General features: G+C 42.9%; 1 pseudogene; it reads left to right on the forward strand.

The window, feature by feature from the left end:
• Positions 1–350: 350 nt before the first annotated feature.
• Positions 351–6,118, forward strand: LOC109464396 (annotated as a pseudogene).
• The last annotated feature ends 152 nt before the right edge of the window (positions 6,119–6,270 follow it).

Raw genomic sequence — 6,270 nt, forward strand, 5'->3', positions numbered from 1 at the left:
TTTTCTGACACATAAACCAGGATGCAAAATGGAAATCCTAATCATATCAACACTTGACACCTTCCCTGCACACCTGTGTTTTTAATTATTTTTACTCTCCAAACAGTACCCGTGCAGTCGCAGCCTATATATATTAGCTGTATGCAGGGTATCACATAATAATCAATACAAATCACAACAATTACAACAATCAAATAATACACATATTTTTCCACAATTATTTTTTGTGAAACTGTCGCAAGGAATCTTCCACCTACACAAGGAGACAAGACAACCCAAAAACTAAAGTATTTGCACGTCGCACAATAGTCGACAAAAGGCAGACAGTGTTGTTTACTAGGTAATAAGGTATTCAGAAAGTTCAAAAGTCAACGTGGGTCAAAAGTCGAATTTGGAGGGAAACTTTCCTCGGCGAGCTACACACGCGCGAAGACGTTTGACTTTCTCTGAGACCAAACCGTTGCTAATCATGGATGTAACAAATAAGGAATATCCTAAGGACGTTCTCCGCGGGCTTAACGAACTGCGGGGGCAGGCAGAGCTGACTGACGTGGTTCTGGAGGTGGAAGGGAGAAGGTAAGGGGGAGGGGGGCAAATTCCAACATCACCTACCGCGCGCTTTTTCTACTCTGATAGCCAGTCTACGCGATCGTGATCTATAAGGAGGTTGTAAGTTAACTTTTAATCCAGTTATTTGTAGTTCTTATTCTTAATGTTGAATAGTTCAGGACTCCCATGCATTGAATTATTCTCAAGATTCGACAAAGCTGCACTAACTGTTATATACCCACAGGGTTCAAAAGTTTATACTTTTAGTACACCACCAGTATCTATATTCGTGCAGGTAAAAATTGGTTACCGTTGGGTTTGGAGTATACTTACTGTAGAAATACAAATGTTAGGAAACAAATTGAATAAAAGAACATTGTGTAACTGTCAACAAACAAGTCTTAAATATTCATCATAAAAACTGAATAACCGTTAGTCCAATAAATCAACTAAACAGCAGCAGTCGCCCAGGAGCCCAATAAATCAACTAAACAGCAGGAGTTGACCTGTTCTGATTCTTTCCTTTCATCATATCTTCTCTTATTACTCCATAAAGGAGGTGTCCCCCTTGTTGATCTTACATGTAATGTTATGTAACATAATGTATTTACAAAATATAAAACTTCACAGAGAATTGTCGCCTATGGACACTTTGCACTCTGTCTTGACACTTTGATCATAATACAGAATTTCTTATAATATAACTTCATAGCTCAGGTAAAAGTCAATACATCAAATAACTAGAGATCAAAAAGCTAGAGGTCGGAGATCCCATGCCTTCATCAGAGGGACACTGTTCTAATCTGAGAAATGAACATATGTATTCTTTAGTTTTTTGATAATCAATTTAGTCTAGAGTACAGAAGAATGCCTGTACATGTATGATGTACTCCTTTTTTTAATTCTATGGAACACCCTGAAAGGGTTCGCCACAGATTTACAGACGCGCCTTTCACTCGTGTTAGGCCTCCCCCTAAGGTAGCCTGGATACCATCCGGATTTTTGCTCTGCAAAATATTTTCGAGCATTGCAGATCGAGCAAAAATCCGAATGGCACCCAGGCTACCCCTAAGTTACCGTATTTGATTTTAGACTGTTACTGGAAAAAAAACAACTTATATCGGATGAGGTATAAAAGAAATAATGCTACCGGGTAATGGTTTCTGAACAGTTTCCTGAGCCACCAACCAGGTGACATTTGTCTGGTGTAGGTAATTTTCAAATTTAACTGAACCAGAGCAGGTATGAAGAAATTTTCAAGGATGTTGGGCCTGGCCTATAACTTTAGTATAAGAATGAATGAAACAGTCTATTCCTCCCCAGTTTCCCATGCCATCGCGCTGTCCTGGCATCGTGCAGTCAGTACTTTCGTCGCATGTTCACCAGCGGCTATGCGGAGTCCAAACAGGACAGGATCACCATCCAGGATGTGAGTGGGGTAGCCATGGCAACCATTCTGGACTACGCCTACACCGGCTGCCTTCAGACGGAGCCAGACCAGGTCCAGGCTGTGATGTCTGCAGCCAGACTTCTCCAGGTAAAGCTACCTGTGGCTTTATATATTTACGTTGCTTTCTCCATGGATGTCTAACCTTCACCAACGTCCCTGTGGCTTTGTTTGAAACCATATTATCCTTTACAATTGATACCCTGTTTTTATGCTTGTTCATACCATAGCCAGTTATGTGGGTTGGTGACAAAAAAACCCTGAAATGTTCTATGATCATACTTGCATAGCATAAATAGATATCTTTTTTTCAGCAGGGTTTTTGTGTCATTCCAGGTTGAATTTGTATGCAGTCAGGCAGCAGAATACATGAAGAAACATCTGGACATGTCTAACTGTGCAGATGTGTTGATGTATGCTGACATGCTGGGGGACCTTGACCTACAGGAGACAAGTGTGATGTACATGGCATCCAGGTAAGTTGTACAGCAGCTTACAGTACTTATGACACATCACAAGAAAAAATATCAAGTACAGTTTGATCCATCCTCCCATGGCAGGGGCAGCGGCTCCGAATTCCTTCTCCACCCCTTACCCCTGCCGAATAAGCCCGCATCTTCTACTCTGCGACCCGATTCCAGGGACACGCTCTCAGCCAATCACGTATTACTGAGAAAATCTTCAACGCACTTTACATTAGATATTTATGAGCTGCGCTAGCTATCGGAACCAATCATGTCGGCTCTTACATCGGCTGTTCAGTGACAAATAAAAACAAACATGGCGTCGTCTTGGGAAGAGAACTTTTGCGATGCAGGCCGCTGCGGCCGTCGGCGGGGCGCTAGCGTGTGCTGGAGGCTGCGCGCGGATCCCGCCGAGCACGGGGAAGGTGTCAGCGCGGAGAAAAGAGGGGGCGGCTCGGTGATTTTGCCCCGCACGGCCTCCCCAACGGGCTCGTCACCGGGCGGCAGCAGAGTCGCCGGCGGGGAGAGTGACGTCCCGTCCCCGCCCAAGTCAGAAATGGGGTCATGCCAAATAAGGCAAGCTCATGAATATTAATATTCCTGGGGTCGCAGAGTAGAAGATGCGGGCTTATTCGGCAGGGGTAAGGGGTGGAGAAGGAATTCGGAGCCGCTGCCCCTGCCATGGGAGGATGAGTTTGATCCAGCCAACATGATTTCCCCCATATTGTTACTCCCAGATACTGTGGTAATGTTTTGGGTGGCTGCCCCCCATGATATGTTGTTTTATATAGAGACCACAGTGTATAATTCAAAGTTCTATGGAAGTCATACTCACTACAACTTACTAGTACATTTTGATAGGCTATCACAAAGTCTTGGTCTGATTAAAAAAAACATGCGATTATGAAAGATGCATTAGAATCAACTCATGGCACATGTAATTTCCCCAGGTTCAACCAGGTGGTGCTACAACCATCCTTTCTCCAGTTGTCACTTCCCCTACTCCAGTCATTGCTCAACAGGGATGACCTAATGGCCAAGTCAGAAGACGACATTGTACAAGCTGCTCTGAGATGGATCGAATTCAACAAAGAAGACCGCTTGCAGCACCTTCCTGCTCTGTGCAAGTCCTTCCGTCGTGCCTTTATCAGTGCCAAACAGCGTGAGGAACTCCAGAGTAGATGCCCGTCTTCTGACTGCCAGTTGGTGTACAGTGACAGGAAAACCAAGCGCCTGGGACAGACACAAACTGAGATGCCCATTATCCTGGGAAATTACTTTTTCGAGTTCAGCAAAGATAGAAATGCTGTTTGCTACGACCCTCTGAAGCGCAAGTCATATGTAATGAACATGCCTGATGACCTTGGTTCTTACTCACTAGCAGTGACACCTACTGATGACCTGTACTTGGCAGGTTGTGTGAGGGTCGCAAATAGAGGAAAGGACAAAGACAAAGCCTTCTTTCAATTCAATCACCAGAAGAATGCCTGGGAATCCAGATGTGACTTGATTTCCCCTCGCATAAGGTAGGCACTTTCAATACAGCCTGTTGCTTGCAAGACCTATGCTTGGGGAGTATACACACTTTTGTCCAATTTGTCCATTCTCACAACTTCTCACAACTCACTGGAAGACATATCCAGACTACGCATGATGTACAAAATGACTAATATAGATATAGCCATGCCTTCAAGGATTGAGAAATTCATTCTTTCCTAGAACTATTGACAGAGTGGATCTCACTGTCACCAAGTACAGTTAGATGTTCAAAGGTTAGGTGTAACAAGTCATTCGGTGTAATGTAGCCAGCTGGTGTGTTGCACCGAAGAATGGTTATACCGGCTATACATAATCATACAAATCAAGCAAGGCAGGAGTTTAAAAATGCAGGAATAGTGGTAGAGATTAAGCATTGGTGGACACATCTTGTTTAAATCAACCTTAGAAGACATTTGGGTTGCATATATATGGTGATTGGGTACATAATTGGTACAGTTGATACACTGTATTAGATAAACATCATAGTCTTGCATCTTTTTTTCCAGTTGTGGACTGGTTCATCTGAACGGGTACATCTATGCCATCGGGGGTGACAAGAAGAATAAAACAGCTGAGAGGTATGACCCTAGCCATGATGAGTGGACGTCCATCCCACCCATCCCCTATCCCATGCCCGTACAACCCACTGCCCACCCAGACCCCAACTGGTCCTCTGTGCTTCGTGCTGTGGCCCTGGATGACAGCGTGTATGTCATAACTAGCAAAGGCTGCTACCGGTTCAACACCACAGAAAACACCTGGAGCAAGACAGCAGACATGCTCGCCCCACCTCAACATCCCCAGTCTGTCACGTTCCATGGATCCATCTACTGTGTCGACAGGAGGAGCCGCTCGCCCTTCCATGTACAGATGTACGACCCTAAAGACAATGTGTGGAAACACTCGGGGAATGGTATGAGTTTCAATTGTAGCGATCTGATCCTGATGCCCCACAGTGGGTCTTTGTACCTCCTCACCCTACACAGCAAAGGTAAACAGGACATTGTCAATAAGTATGGGCAAACAGTTAAAAGGTTTTCTGAGATTAATGTCTTGAAGTACCAGCCTGAGACAGACACTTGGCTGAAGCCAGAAGGCAAGGTCATGAAATTCGACCCCATGTGGTTCCAATCCGCACACAGGAAGGATTGCCTGGTGGCAAGAGTGGTCCCAAAGCGCCTGGGCTACATTGAGGTGACGGATGAAGAGGATGAATGGGAAGATTTTGAAGAGAGGGATGAGGATGATCTTTATTGGGAATATGATGACGAGGAGTATAGCTCCGACTATGAGGAATGCTGGGAAGAAGATGACAGTGATGAGTCATGAAGACAGTTACGATGAAGATAACTACGATGTCAGATGAAGACAAAGACAAGAATGAGGACTGAGATGGAGAATGGAAGGGATAGTTGTGACATGGACTCATAAAGCTTTGTTGTCCAAATTTGTAGCAGAGTCAGAGAATTGCTTGAAAGCTAGCAGGAGTTTGAAAGGTTCTTAACAGTCTTAACATACATGTTTGTGTAAGAAACATATTTGCCCTAAACAATGGCAGTATGTTGGTTCTTTTATTCTTACACTTGTCTTTGTTACAGATCTTGCATCAATAAGTATTCAGGAAGATCTGTATCCTTTGGAACACTAAAAAAGGTCATTGTAAATACAGTGTAACATTACATGTAATTTGTAGTTCAAATTTTTTCTTTAGCTAAGGTAGTTTTATAACACAAGGATAGATATTATAGTAGTAGGAGTACACTGATGTGTAAACGTTAAGCTTTTGTTCACTGTATTCTGTTCTGTTGGCAGTTGACGTTGACAATGTAGATTTTAGTACACATGTATTTGAAATACAATAATGAAGTTGTTGAAGTAGAATAGCAGTACAAATAAGGACAGAGCATTCCAATAGCCAAAATTAGGATTGTCATTTGTTGAAAACCTCTTTGTAACCATCTTGAATGTAGGGTCACACCAATTTAATCAATAGTATTGGTTGTTGGATACGACAAGCAGGCAAGCAAGTAGTTTACAAAAAACGTTTCAAGTTCCCCATATGTAACATGTAACATGTTGTGTGATTCTTGTTGATAGATAAATTTATATAGTTATATTCTTTTTAAGTTTCAGGCAACTCATGACTAAATCCATTGCCTGGTTGGTAACGTTAATGGTATACATGATTATCATGTATTATTATTATATTCCTTTAACTGATCATGATGTCCTGATTATCCACCTCACTACCGTACTCTGGGAAATCGGTGA

This window comes from Branchiostoma belcheri, unplaced genomic scaffold, assembly GCF_001625305.1.
Source record: "Branchiostoma belcheri isolate BF01 breed outbred unplaced genomic scaffold, Haploidv18h27 scaffold138, whole genome shotgun sequence".
In the NCBI taxonomy this organism is placed as follows: Eukaryota; Metazoa; Chordata; class Leptocardii; order Amphioxiformes; family Branchiostomatidae; genus Branchiostoma; species Branchiostoma belcheri.